This window comes from Dromiciops gliroides, chromosome 4, assembly GCF_019393635.1.
Source record: "Dromiciops gliroides isolate mDroGli1 chromosome 4, mDroGli1.pri, whole genome shotgun sequence".
In the NCBI taxonomy this organism is placed as follows: domain Eukaryota; kingdom Metazoa; phylum Chordata; class Mammalia; order Microbiotheria; family Microbiotheriidae; genus Dromiciops; species Dromiciops gliroides.
The window spans coordinates 314,876,185-314,890,636 of NC_057864.1; the positions used below are offsets into that span (position 1 = coordinate 314,876,185).

A 14,452-nucleotide genomic window follows, 5' to 3' on the forward strand; every position below is an offset into this window, starting at 1 on the left:
TGTTCCTGACATTACACCAGTGTTTTGAAGAAACTGGCACCGAGCACAGAAAGGAAAGGGGGTGGCCAGAGGGGGAGGGAGAAGAGGAGATACTCAGCCATTTTAAGAAGTCAAGTAAAATAAACATGGAGTGGGAATAGGGAGGAGGAGAGAGGAGGATCAGCCTTCTGAGTTTCTGTGAGATTCCCTTTCTGCAATGGGCCTAGGTGATTTGCAAAAGTTAGAGATAGATAGGGACTAAACCTGTGGTTTAATTGCTATATAGGGGGCAGCTAGGTGGTGCAGTGGATAGAGCACTGGCCCTGAAGTCAGGAGGACCTGAGTTCAAATCTGACCTCAGACACTTGACACTTACTAGCTGTGTGACCTTGGGCAAGTCACTTAACCCCAGTTGCCTCACCAAAAAAAAAAAAAAAAAGCTCATTAATTGCTATATAGGGGACTACTGGGGAGAAGGGCAGCTAGATGGTATAGTGGATAGAGTGCTGGGCTTGGAGTCAGGAAGACTCCTCTTCCTGAATTCAAATCTGGCCTCTCTGACACTAGCTGTGTGACTCTGGGCAAGTCATTTAATCCTTTTTGCCTCATTTTCCTTACCTATAAAGTGAGCTAGAAAAGGAAAATGTCAAACTACTCTGGTATCTTTGTCAAGAAAATCCCAAATGGGGTCATGAAGAGTTAGACACAACTAAAACAACTGAACAATCAAATTGGGGAAGAATTTGTTCTACCACAGTGCAGGATGGAATCCACTCTTCAACATATAGTCTTGGAGAGCTACCTAGAGCTCTTGAGAAGTTAAGTGACTTGTCCAGGGCCACAGAGATAGTACCTGTTAGAGGTGGGGTGGGGTGGGGTGGGGTGGGGAGGAGAGGAAAGAATTGAAGCCTGGTGTTCCTGCTTCCCCTCTGAGGTCAGCTCTCTCCATTCATTATGCCATTTATATTTAAGCAGTTGGTACATTCCTCCCTTCCTTAGAGGTGTCTACGAGATATGTTTCTATTCTCTCTGAACAAACTCTTAATAGCAATAATTGATAATTCTTGAACCCATGATTCAGCAGGTTTGAATGTTCAGGAGGACCACGATCAGTATACTTTTGGAAGATTGCGGCAGTCCATTACAAGTATTGATTTGCAGCACTTTGTCAGCTCTAATGATGTTATCTCATTAAAAGAGATTTATAAATGCCCTACTGTTCTACCAAAAGCATCTGCTTCTGACTCTTCTCTCTTGCTCAACAGCAGGGCTCTCAGCAGCAGCACATTAAAATCAAATTGAAATCCAATGCAAGACTTGCTCAGAGTTGCTTACTAAGATTCCTTTTTAATTGGTTTATTCTGCTCCCCACCCCCTCCTCTGCCAGCAACTGTATGACCACCTCTAGGCAAGAGGAGAACATGATGCAGATGGACAGACACAGATAAGGGTACGGCTGAGGAGGATGTCAATGAAAAATCTTATTTTGACACCTGAAAACTTAGAGAAGAAATCAATCAACACCAGTTGTGTTAGTAAACAGGTTTTTAAAAAATGTACCAGTTTCCATTGATGGAAGAAGAAGAAAGGGGAAACATGCTTCTGATTGATTTGGAAGAGGTGAAAAACTTTAAAAAAGGTGGCAATCATTCCTCATCCTGCTCACACCCAGGAGCATAATGCCATAGGCAGTGGAATGGTTTTGTTTCAACAGATTTCTTATTAAATAAAAAAGGTAGCAATTTTCCATAATGAATGTTTTATACATTATTCCTTTGTGTATAAGGCCTCGAAAGTACACATTATTAAAGTCTATTAAAGTCTGTATTTAGTAGCATTACTAATGTGCCTTTTGGGAAATTATTACAATGAGGCAGCATCAGTCTTTCACAAAATTCCAATTGTTTAATATTCCTTTCCTGATCTCCAATCCTCATGTCTATTTTTAGCTGTAATCAGACCTCTTCCAGAATGGCATAATCCTATCCTACGGCTGTCACAACAAACTATTTGTGGCGGTGGAATGGAAAAAGTAAAGAGAGAAGCAGATATTGTTCATTTTACCGAACAAATTTTTTCATAACTCATCTCACTGATTTCCACTGTTCTAATTAACAGGCATTCTGTGATCATTATGACATGATATGACACTTTACCTCACTGGCTAGACTTCAATAGTGCAATTAGCTGCTTATATTTGTACCTAATTGAGACTAGCCTTTCAAGATACTGCCACCTTACTTAAATGAGAGGGATGGTAAAAAGTTAGAAAATTTCCTCTCCTCCCCCCATACACATTCACACACATATTTTAAAACAGTAGAAGAAATAGTTGAGGATCAATCAAATCTAATGTTTTTTAAACAAAAATAATAAGTAAATCCTGCTTTTTCTCAGGGGAAAAATTATCTTTGGGAAAGCATGAGGAACAGAATCTGAGGGTAGTCAGGTGGTGGAATGAATAGAGCACTGGGCCTGGAGTCAGGATAGATTTGAGTTCAAATCTAGTCTCAGATACTTTGTAGCTATGTGATTATTGGAAATTCACTTAACCTCTATTTGCCTCAGTTTCCTCAACTGTGAAATGGGGATAGTGACTGCACCTATCTACAGGGTTGTTGTGAGAATAAAATGAAATAATATTTACAAAGCGCCTAGCACAGTCCCTGGTCATGGCGGGTGCTATATAAATGCTAGCTATTATTATTTGTGAACTATTTTCAACTAATTGCTTCTCTATCAATTTGCCTCTAAGTAATCTAAAAGTATCATTGTTTGGTTTCTTTTATTTTCCTTGAAAAAGTTACTAATAAGAGGAATGCAAATGAAAACAAACAACTTTGAGGTTTTCACTTTCATGCAGCAAATTGACCGACATAACAAAAGATGGGAATATACGATATTAGAGCGGTTGTGAAAAGACAAGCATATCAACAGACTGCTGGGGTAGCGGTGAATTGGTTCAACCTTTCTGGAAAACAGTTGGAAATGAGGTTAAAAACATAACTAAAATGCAGAGATCATAGTGCTAAGCATGCAAATGCCCAAGTATGTCAAGGATAAAAAAAATCCCATATACATAAAAATATTTATAAAAATAACTTTTGTAATAATGAACTGGAAACAAAGATACCAATCAATCAGAGAATGGCTAAAGAAATGGCTTTATGTGAATGTAATGTATTAATGCACTGTAAATGTTATGAATATGAAGAAAAAAGAAAAGCATATGACTTGTATGAACTAATAATGCAAATCAAAGAAAGCAGAACTTGGAAAACATCTATATCTGGAAAATGATGGAGTTGGATTCAATAAACTCTAAATCTACAATCCTATGATCACATACAATGACCACAACCACAGAAGTGGATAGAAGAACAACAACAAAAATTGAAACAATGGTAACTATAGAAACCAAGCTGGACAGCAAAGAGAAGATATGAGAATGCATATTTTTTTCTTTGGGGGGGGGCTGAAGTAGGACATGGGTGTGGAACACTGCATATAATACTAGATTTATCTCATGTTAGTTTTGCTAAACTTTTTCCTTTTCCTTTTTTTGGGGGGGGGGCGGGCAATGAGGATTAAGTGACTTGCCCAGGGTCACACAGCTAGTAAGTGTCAAGTGTCTGAGGTCGTATTTGAACTCAGGTCCTCCTGAATCCAGGGCTGGTGCTTTTTTTTTTTTATTTTTATTTTACTGCACCACCTAGTTGCCTCTTACTTTTCCTTTTTAAAAATTCTTCAGTATAAGGATTCATTCTCTGATAGGAAAAATGGGGGTAGGGTATATTGGGAATTGTAGGTGATATTTTTTTAAAAAGATACATAAAAATTTAAATCAGTAACCAATGATATCTATGCATTACACCACAAAGTTCTCTGAAAAAAAATGTGCCTTTTTTTGTGGCCAAGCCCTATAATTTTTATTGGTGTAGGGAATTCCAGATGAGGAAATTCCCTCTATTAATTCAGATTTACACAATTTAGAGTCTGAGGGTTATCTGAGGCCACTAAGAAGCTGAGTCACTTTTCCAAGGGTCACACATCTAGGATGTGTTAGAGACTGGCTTTAAACCCAGGTTTTCCTGATTTGGAAGATAATTTTCTATTCATGATATCATGCATAGTAAGCAATATGAGATTTTTTTTCCTTATGAAATTAGAATGAGGCTGGAAATCATAGTAGCAAAAGTCACTTGTGGCTTGCAGTGAGATATACATAATTTTGTTTAAAAGGAAGAAAAAAACACAACTCCCTTAAGTACTTAGTTACTCAAGTTAATAAGCTAGGTGGGAATGAAACCTGTCAGTCACATATTCCCTACATGCCCAGATTTCCTACTGTTTGGACTGAAAATTGTAGAGAGCAGACAGACAAGGAGAATCTTTAATTTTCAACTAAAAGTAAACAAATAGGGGGCAGCTAGGTGGTGCAGTAGATATAGTACTGGCCCTGGATTCAGGAGTACCTGAGTTCAAATCCAGCCTCAGACACTTGACACTTACTAGCTGTGTGACCCTGAGCTTAACCCTTACTGCCCCGCAAAAAAAAGAACTAACTAAATAAATAATAAACAAAAAATAGAATAATTAATTAAAACAGGAAGTCTTTCCTATTTTGTATCTGCAAATGTTTACACGGATTGAAAGCGCACTGGATTTGGAGGACCTGGATTTAAATTCCAGCTCTTGTTATTTACCACAATTGTGCTCTAGCAACCTCTCTGCGTTTTCTAACATGAAAAATAAGTCCAGGTGGGTGGGGAGGGAGAGGAGAGGCAGGACAATGGTCAATGTAATTTCTGAGGCCTCTTCTAGCACTAGAGTTTATAATCTTATGATCAATCAAGTCAGAATGGAACCTAAAATACACACACACACACACACACACACACACACACACACATACATATATTAGAAGTAGTTTATACTGAAAAGAAAGGGGCACTAAAAAAGTCAAGACCGCAGATAAATAAAGAACAGAAAAGATGGGAAATAGTGACAATGACAGTTTTTACTGTGCCTTTGGAACCACCTGCAAAAAAGAAAAAAAGTCATACTATACAAAAGGGCCTAAAATTTTCAAAGGATCTCTCTAATTGTAGGTTCACAGATTCAGAGCTAGAAGGAACTTTGGGAATCAATCTAGTCCAATCCCCTCATTTACAAATGAGGAAAATGAGGTTTAGAGAGGTCAAGCTGTTTGCCCAGTGTCATACAGAACATATAAAGCAGAGCTTGGATTAGAACGCATGTCCTTTTCCATTTCTCCACGCTGCCTTCTCATGTTATAGATTTCTTGTATTTATTCATTTGTTTAAAAGCTTTAAGATTATCATCCAGTCCAGTTTGATAGTCTAGTCAGCACTCAAAAGTTCTACATCCATTTAGAGTGTAAAAATATACAAAACAAAACTGTAGGAGATAAAAAGATCCTTGTTCTATCCTTATCTAAAGCCCTCAAAACAGGAAAGAAGAAAAACAGTGGTAAGAATTTAATTTCAGGTGAGCAACAGAAACTTTGACTCATACAAAGCACTTGAAATTGTATGATGATGTTTTCTTTCCAAAGGGGTCCTTACTGATGGTCACTATTATCTCAATGTGAAACAGTTTCTGAAAAAAACTATTTGGACACAGGAACCCTTTCCACTCTGTGTACACTCCAAGCTCACCTGTGGTCAGTAGTTGTCGCCACTATTCCAAGAACCTAATTGTTGGCTAAAGCTGTGTATCTCAAACACAAAATTAATCTAAGAATCTAATTGATACAAAACCTTCCATATGCCTGACTCCTTTATAGTGTCAGAACAAAACAAACAAAAACAATTCCAGGTACTTCTGCTGTTTCTTTCTATATCTGATTTTTAACTTATATGGTTTACAGTGTCTCCTCCCTGTAGGCAATTCGCCATAGATTCACTGAAGAGCCTTGCAAGTAAGTCCACGTGACAGCTACAGCCACAAGACAAGGTTCTGATCAGTGTCCAGGTGAATGACCTAAAGACTAACCTCATGTAAGAGCCTTATTTTCTATTCAGTAAGCGGTCAGACAAACCTGCCTTTTGAAAAGCAGAAAAGAACAAGGTCTGTTGCTACACCTCTTGCTGTGAAATTCTGAAGTGTGTCGAGCATTAGGGCAACACCCACTGAAACGTGCAGCTCTTGACCGAGCTGAAAAGGAAGGTAGTACCTTTGGACTGAAACAGAGGGTTTCTCTCTTTCATTGTATTTTACATTTCTTAATCTCATCCTTAATATGGTTTCCTTGTGGCAGAGTTGAATGTACATAAAAAAAGAAATTTCTCTCTAACTCTTCTCAGCAAGTCTCTATATAAATACTGTGTATATATATATATAGCATGTGCGTATATGTATGTGTATGGACATATATATATATATATATACACACACACATACATATATATATATATATACACACACACATACATACATATATGTAAATTTTCTATGGCATCTCTTAAAATCACTTCCTTCTGATAAGAGTAGCCTAACCTTTCATGCTAAGGCACTCACAGACAAGGTACATGGTTATTCTGGTTTTTTTAAAATTTGTGTTCCCAAACCTCTCTGGGAGGGTAGAATCTTCTCCCCCGCCCCCATAAAACTTTCTTGATTCTCATAACTTGAAGCACATGACACATCTTGAATTTTGACTCCTCATCCTCCATATGTCATATGCTCAACATAACTCAATTTACATGAAGCTTAGGTGCTACATCTGCCTCATAGCAATAATAATCTTTCAAAAATCACAAGTTCTTTTTTGCCTGAAGAACTACCCACTTTTAGAAAAGGAATAAAGGCAATTATTCTTCAAGAAAAAAGAGAAAATAATAAATTGATGGTGGACACATCATAATGGCTAAGGGCAAATAGCATTTAGGATATGGATATCTTCTGTTGACCTTGTTAATAGTGGGACTGCCAAATGCAAGACAGACATACTATGGTCTATTTATATCATCTGAGCTTATTAGCAGGAGAGTGGAAAGAACAGAAATAATACTTTTATTTTACTGAATGCTAGGATGAAACTTTAATTTTGATTCATGTTGAGGGAGTAAAATCAAAGAGCAGCAACAGTTCTCAAAATGTCTGGAAGTTTAAACATTTCTCAAATACTCATAAAATCTATATGTTATTAATACGTATCTGTTTCTACAGATAATTGATGATTCAAGTCTATATATCTAGTCCCACCCTCTATCCTAATATGACACCTGCACTTCCATATACTGATGCCCATCCCACAAAATCTCAAACTTTAAATATTCCCTAGACTGAATATCACCATTTCCCTGAAAATGCTCTCTTCTTCCATATTTTGGGAAATGTTATTTTTCCTTGTTCCCAGGTTTAAAAACTTGGAGTCATCTTTGATTTTTCTTGTTTCCTTGCCTCTCACACCCAATTAGTCTCAAGCCAGGCATCTTTTATACCTGAACCCCTCCTTCCAATTCCATTGCTGCTAGCCTTGTTAAGGACCTCATTACCTTCTTCCTGGCCTACTGCAATCCCCTTCTAATCAGATTTTCCACCTTTAGTCTTTATCCTGTTCAATCTAATGACAGTTACTGTCACCTTATTCTTTCTGGTGCACAAACCTGCCATAGAACCTCAAAGCTGGAAGGGACCTCAGAGGTCATCTAGTCTAATCCTTACCCAACACAAGAATTCCATTCACAACATCCCCTACATGTCATTTCCCTGCAAAAAAAGGTAAAAATGATGATTCCAGTTCAGGGAGCATCGATCATGCTGTTCCCTTCACTGAGGAGGCTCTTTCCTCCTGTTTCTATCTGTTCGCATCCTATCCACACTCCAAGGCCCAGCTCGGATGCCACCTCTTCCATTAAGCCTTCCTTAATTCCCCCCTTCCCCTTCCCCTCACCTTTGTATGAATAATCACTCCATCCTATGATTTCTCATAATACTCGGTCTGTACTTCTTTTATCATCCCTCACGATTCTATATTACAATTATTAATATAAATGCATTCTCATCCCTAATAAGTTGTATAGTCCTTGAGGACAGGGATCATGTCTTTATTTAAGCCCTGGTACTTAGGGCAGTGCCTTACACACGGTGTTCGATGGACAAATCAAGTAACTGGTATAAATATAAATGTAAACCATATTATGAATTGCTTTGGCATTTTACTAATGTTGATAAAAACTAATGCAAAAGAAAGTCACAGCTGTTTATTTTTCTTCATACAAAGTGACACATTTTTGCAGAAGCACCCAAAATGTGGAGTTCTACAGCAGATGATCATTGAAATTTACTGGGAAAGTTTTGTCTATGAATGATGAAAAACTTTCATTCTATAACTTGCAACCTAGCCATTTCCTTTGAAACCAATTACAACAGAGGAATAAACAAAGAACTGATTTTGAGGTCTTCTTCATTACCAAGGGAGGAGTGGGAAAGAGAAAGACTCGATTTGGGAAGATCTAGCTATTTAGCTATGTTTTAAATAGTGTAGGGCAACTCTACCAACCTGAATGTACAATGGAAGAAAATGTTTTCCACACTGATCCTCGGTTCCAAAAACACTGTTTAAAGGCTACAAATACTTTAATAACTCATATTCACATTCACTTGAACCATCATCACTATTATAACATGTAAGTTCTTTGAGGGGAAGTGACACTTCCTTTCTGTCTTTTTATCCTTAGATACTTATCCAAAGTAGAGCATTAATAAATGCTTGTTGATTTAGTTCATGGGATGGCAATTTTTTGGAGCAGGTGAAAGAAAAATCAAGCTGACTACCTGATTTTATCACTAGGTAAGGAGGATGAAAGAAAAATCTGAAAGAATAGATTGTTAGTAATTGGTTATCTGGAGCTATTCCTGCTATTAGTAGTTATTTATAAAATGACTTCTTCATGACAATACTATGACAAAGATGGTGCAAGTATTATTATATCCATTTTACAGATGAGAAAATGAAGGCCCAGAGAAGTGAGCTGACTGGCTAATAAATGTTGGCCTTGACTCAAACATAGGTATTTTTACTCTGATGCTAGTACTCTGATATTATACCACATTTTTTACCTGGAAAGGTAAAACTGCTTTGAACCTTGAGTTAAAAATATGGTTCTAAACACTGGAAAAAGTTCTGGGAAGAAGGATTTTTAAAAAACAAATTCTGAAAAAAACAAACAAAAAAATAATAAAAAATTTTAAAAAATTCTGAGCAAGGCAGTGACATCCATCCACCTTTGTCACTAGAAGAGGTCCTATCTTACTTCATTTGATGCAACAGTACTTAACTAAAAGAAAAAGTCTGATCTAATTTCATTTGACTGTAATGGGAAAGAGCCTTCTAATGACTTAGCTCTCAAGAACATTCACTTTTACTGGGAAACAATGGTTTTGGATTCAGTTGGGTGGGGGAAAATAACTGTCCTCAAACTCAAGGTAGCATGTGCCATGTTACAAACCTTCAAGTGAAAGTTCAACTGTTAAATAATCAAGTAGAAAGTTTGAGAGTTAGGCAACAGTAATCTTCTGAAGATATATTTTCTAAAAAATTTAGTACTGATGTGCTAGGATTGTTATTATATACTGAATAAGCAAAACTATCTCATCACTTTAAGCTCATAGTATATTCCTAGGAAAAATCTCATCCTTTTTTCTAATGGCCCACAATTTAGCTGGAGCATTTGCTTAAAATACAAAACACCACAATTTTTCTTTCTTATATCACAAGATACATATGCATGTAATAAGCCAAACCTGGAAATATATTCATTTTCCTTATATAACAAGGACATCGTACACTCAGAATTGGCAATATTGAAACTGACATGTTCTGAGCACATAGCACAAAATTGTAGTATATTTTCAGCAGCCATTGCCCCCAACATAATGTTACCTATGAATATAGACACATGACACAACCTTTTGTTATTTAGGCTAATGTCCAAACATCTGAAGAATATGATATTAATATTATCATAGCACCTTAAGACTTACAAAGAGCTTTTAGGACAACAACCCCATGGCTAAGTTAGCATATCAGGATTCCCCCATTTTATAGATGAGGAATGTAAATCTCTGAAAGGGTAAATAATCTGCCCCAGAGTCACAAATCTAATGTCCGAGGTAGAACTCTAATCCAAGTTTTTTCACTCTAAATTCAATGCTCTTTTCCTACAGCATGCTGGTAAACTGTTTAACATGCAAATTCATTATGATGACATTCACAAAGAAGGGGGGGGATCACATTTCCTGGATTCTCGATTATTAATTTTTCTTATACACCCCCCTAGTTGCCCTAAAAATAGTTGTAAGAATAGAAATCAGAATTTGTGATTTTGTGAGTAATGCCAGCTTGCCTTTGTTGCCTCTACCAATACCAGCTGGCTACCTGTATAGCTAGATACAGTCAGAGCCAGCCAAATACAACACTCAGAAAAAGTCAGGGTTTCCCAATTCAGCTATAATGAATTCTGCCTTACTTTGTATTTGTAAAAGATAGCTTTTAAGTTCTAAGAAAAGCACAGCACCAGATCTCATTGTAATAACTTTTTTCATTAAAAATCTCTATAGTAGCCCCCCAAAACCTAGCTTTTTCTTACAGCAGGCTATCTCTTCATCTTAGTCAAGCCCCCTTTTCCTCCATAGCACTCCCCCTTCCCCCTTCTAGATTCTGCTAGGACCTTCCCTTCTAGAAATTTTCATCTCATAAGCAACCTCGCTTATGGGAGCCTCCCTGACTCTAGCATGGAGAAAACCAATCAGATGCATACACAAGTATCCCATGCAGAACTGGAGGTAACGGAGAGCCTGTTTGGTTGATTGGACAGGTGGGGGCCTTCTGACCATTGCACCCAAGTTGTGGACTCCCCATATGTATAATCCTGCCCCATTAGAGTTCTCCCTGTCTCTTGGGTAACTGTGATTCCTCATGTATCCTTGCCCCCTCTGCCCTTATCCCTTTCCTCATATCTGTCTGGGTGTCTGAAGTTAAGTACCTTCCTTTGCATGAGGCCTGTCATAAAGGTCTATCTGCTTTTACATCACTGGCTGGTTTGTTTCTTCAGTGGAAATCTTCGACTCCTGAAAAATCAGTTGCTACAGACTGGAACATTGTTTAGATTACAATAGTGGAGTTGGGCTGGTAGGGGAACAACCATTTTGGTTACATAATGCATATTTATGGTAAATATACCAATGTTCCCAACTTCTTATTAATAAAGCAATTTTTTAAGTCAAGGGATACCACCTGCATAATTAAAGTATATAGCTACTTTATATTCTGGCTAACATACTTCTAAGTATGGAATATTTCTCTAGGATGTCCTCTTTACTGCTGTTTTATTTGTTGGTGTCTGTGTGTGTACATGCGCACACCAGGTAGAGCTATGGCAAAGAATTTTTTCAGAGATTTTGACCTAAGGCATCTTCAAAACTGTCTCAAAAACCTCCTCCCAGTTTCTGCACCCTGCCAACAAAAGCCATAAAAGATTCCTGACTACAAAAGAAAGATATTGCATTTTGCTGGAAAAAAAAAAAAAAACCAACAACCAAACACCCACTCTGCCACTCAGCTTCATGGGATACAGAAGTACACCCACCTAGACTCCTTGATACCATTTCTGAGGAGTCTGGTTTCCGGCTGTTTGTCAACAGAGAATCCCTGACATCAGAGTCTGAGTTGCTCTGGAGCTACTCAGAGGACGCTGACACACTGAACTGAGTTGTTCAGGATCCTTCCCATGTGCTCCCTTTGCTTTTCAGTACACAAATCTCTTAAGCAATAAAGGACAAGATTTGTAATGGAGGGCTCCTGCCAAGACCCTCTGGGGAACTGGCTGCCAAGCTTCTGGTATTTCAACAGGGAGTTTAGAAGAGGCTGCTTGGAGTTAAAAGACTTGAAGCTAGAGAAAGAATTCAGCACCAAAGTTCCTCAAAGAACTGAGACCAGAACTTGCTCTTTCTACCTAGTTTAGATAGGGCTGGACTGGGGGGATGGGGAAACCTCCCAAGGAACCTTAGTCAAGAGAAAGACAAAGAAATCACTGATCATACAGTGCCACAGTTTCAGTGTCTCTCACACCTTTTCAAAAGCATTCAAGCAAAAACCATATGGCTTTCCTGACACTCCAGAAGACTGTGCAAATAAGACTGTCTGAGAAATCCCCAGCAGCACCTGAAAATGACCCTTTTCATGGTTAACAAGAAATTTCAAAGGTGGTATCCTAGTTAAATTAGGCTGTAAGCTCATTGAGCACAGGGGCTCTTTTCTTTGTTATGAATCTACAGCATCTATAAAAATGCCTGTAGGCAATAGGTGCTTAATAAAGCCTTGTTGATTGAGACTGAGTTATTGAAATTAGGTTTGCACAGTCTGAAATCTCAGGCTCTTACTGCTGTCCCATTGAGTCTTACGGGGTCAGTCATGATGAAATGACTGAATCCCCAATGGAGAGCCATTGTATCTAGAGAAGAGAAGCACTCTAATCAAGAAGACCTTTAGAAATGCTTTCATGTTCACGCAAAAATCTCCTATCAATATCCTGCCACTGCTCTCAGAGGCACCAGCTTCCCCAAGTACATAGTATATCTATGATTTGTGTTAATGGTTCCTGCCAAGGTATCCATTCTGATAGGCCAAAGTCTGCCTGGTCATGCCCTAACGTAAGGAATTCTGACCAGCAAACATAAATCAAAGAACATTCTTCTCACCCAAAGATTTCTAATAGGAAGAATGAAATTTTCACACCCTGGAAAATCATTTCTGCCTGAGGTAGATCAAACTAGCACAAGAAAATGAAGTCATGAGTACTCAGGGCAAAAGACCCCTCTTACCTTGTACATGTTGCTTGGACTGGATCAAGGGGTCGGACATGTCACAGAGTGTGGCAGCCCTTGATCATTCTTTTCCTCTCCAGAATCCTCACTTTCTGAATCGGAGACCTCCACTGTGAGCACGAGACAAAAAAGAACATAATAGCACAACATTCAGTGGGAACTTCATGGTTAATAATAATTCTCATTACTGACATTTACATTAAGCTTTAAGGTTTGCAAAGGGCTTTGCAAACATTAGCTATTTGAGCATCTCAAAAGCCTAGTGAAGTAGGTGCCAGTCGGGTCAAACTCCAAAGTGCTAAGGCTATAAAACATAGCAGCGTAAGTGGGCACAGAATTAGTCAACATCTATTCATAAAGACTATAAACCTAAACCACAAAAAAATCACCTGGGAAAAAACAACTGGAATTTTAATCTATGGACTTAGACCTCGAAAATATCTAAGAGAGCCACTGGTCTAACTAACCTTCTTATTTTAAAGGTGAGGAAACGGAAGCACAGAAAAGTAAATGACTTCTACAAGGTCACACAAGTAAAGTGCTTCTTATGCTATGATACATAAACCATCAGATATATTATGGGCAGAGCTGGAGACTAGTTTTCCTGATTCCAAGTGCTCTTCTTCACTCTTTTTTTTTTTTTTTGGTTGAGGCAATTGGGGTTAAGTGACTTACCCAGGGTCACACAGCTAGTAAGTGTCAAGTGTCTGAGGCTGGATTTGAACTCAGGTCCTTCTGAATCCAGGCCCTGTGCTCTATCAAACTGCACCACCTAGCTGCCCCCAAGTGCTCTTCTAAAGACCAGTTAGGTTGTTTTTCAGTCATGTCTGATTCTCATGACCCCATTTGGGGTTTTCTTGGCAAAGATCATGGAGTGATTTGTCAGTGCCTTCTCTAGCTCATTTTACAGATGAGGAAACTGAGCCAAAAAAGATTAAATGACTTGCCCAAGGTCACAAAGCTAGCAAGTGTCTGAGACCAGATTTGAACTCATGGAGAGATGTTTTCCTGACTCTAGGCTTGGCATTCTATCCACAGCACCATCTAGCTGCTCCCCTTCTAAAGCTATCACTTTAATAAAGGTTTTTCCTTTAAATTTCATGGCATGGACTCTGAGGGCAGTCAATGAGTCAGGTAGTATCGATTAAGTGATTACTATGTGCCAAGCACTGTGCTAAACTTTGGGAATAGAGATAGCCAAAAAAAAAAATTGCCCCTGTTCTTAAGGAGTCCACAGTATGATGGGAGAGACAACATGCAAACAACTACATACAAACACGATGCTTGCAAACAACTATGTTCAAAAAAGATATATACAGGATAAATTGGAGATAATCATAGAAGGAAGGCTCTAGGATTAGGAAGGACTTGGAAAAGGCTTCTACAGGAGGTAGAACTTTATTTGAGACTTGAGGGAAGCCAAGGAAGACAGGAGACAGTGGAAAAGTGGCCAGGTTGGGCAGCTAGGTGGCGCAGTGGATAGAGCACCGGCCCTGGAGTCAGGAGGACCTGAGTTCAAATCTGGCCTCAGATACTTGACACTTACCAGCTGTGTGACCCTGGGCAAGTCACTTAACCCCAACTGCCTCACCAAAATAAATAAATGAATGAATGAATG

General features: G+C 38.4%; 1 protein-coding gene across 1 annotated transcript in view; it reads right to left on the bottom strand.

Annotated features, from left to right (window-relative positions):
- The window catches only part of BACH2 (BTB domain and CNC homolog 2), a 418,233-nt gene that overhangs the window by 296,334 nt on the left and 107,447 nt on the right, over positions 1 to 14,452 (bottom strand). Inside the window, 1 exon segment of the mRNA XM_044004876.1 lies at positions 12,832 to 12,944. The gene's annotated coding sequence lies outside the window, so the exon portion shown is untranslated.